This window comes from Hippocampus comes, unplaced genomic scaffold, assembly GCF_001891065.2.
Source record: "Hippocampus comes isolate QL1 unplaced genomic scaffold, H_comes_QL1_v1.1 scaffold143, whole genome shotgun sequence".
Taxonomy (NCBI): domain Eukaryota; kingdom Metazoa; phylum Chordata; class Actinopteri; order Syngnathiformes; family Syngnathidae; genus Hippocampus; species Hippocampus comes.
Genome location: NW_017805504.1, coordinates 932,369 through 932,760, shown reverse-complemented (window position 1 = coordinate 932,760; position 392 = coordinate 932,369).

The window sequence follows — 392 nt, the reverse complement described above, 5'->3', positions numbered from 1 at the left end:
CAGCAGTGGTGCGACTGCTCATTTCTCAGCATTCACACACTGCATAATTTCGCATCTTGGAATTGCACACAAAATGAGCTGTTAACATTTGTCTCTCAGCATTCACACAATATCAGAGCCTATAAGCAATCAGCACAATACATTCTGTTATATTGCCGGCTCCATGCTGGCGAGCAGGTGAAATGTGTTGTGGTTGTCTGGGCGGCGGTTACATAATTGCACTAAACAGGCGGCCATTCTCGATATGTTGCCAGTTAACAGGCGTGAAGATTTCGGGCAAAAGTGAAAAAAGCAGCTCAAGAACAACAAGAAAAGGCTCATTGAGTGACAATATGTTCCATTTGTACCGCTTTTCTTGTTCCAGAGGAAAATTAAGAAAATCCATTGATGGC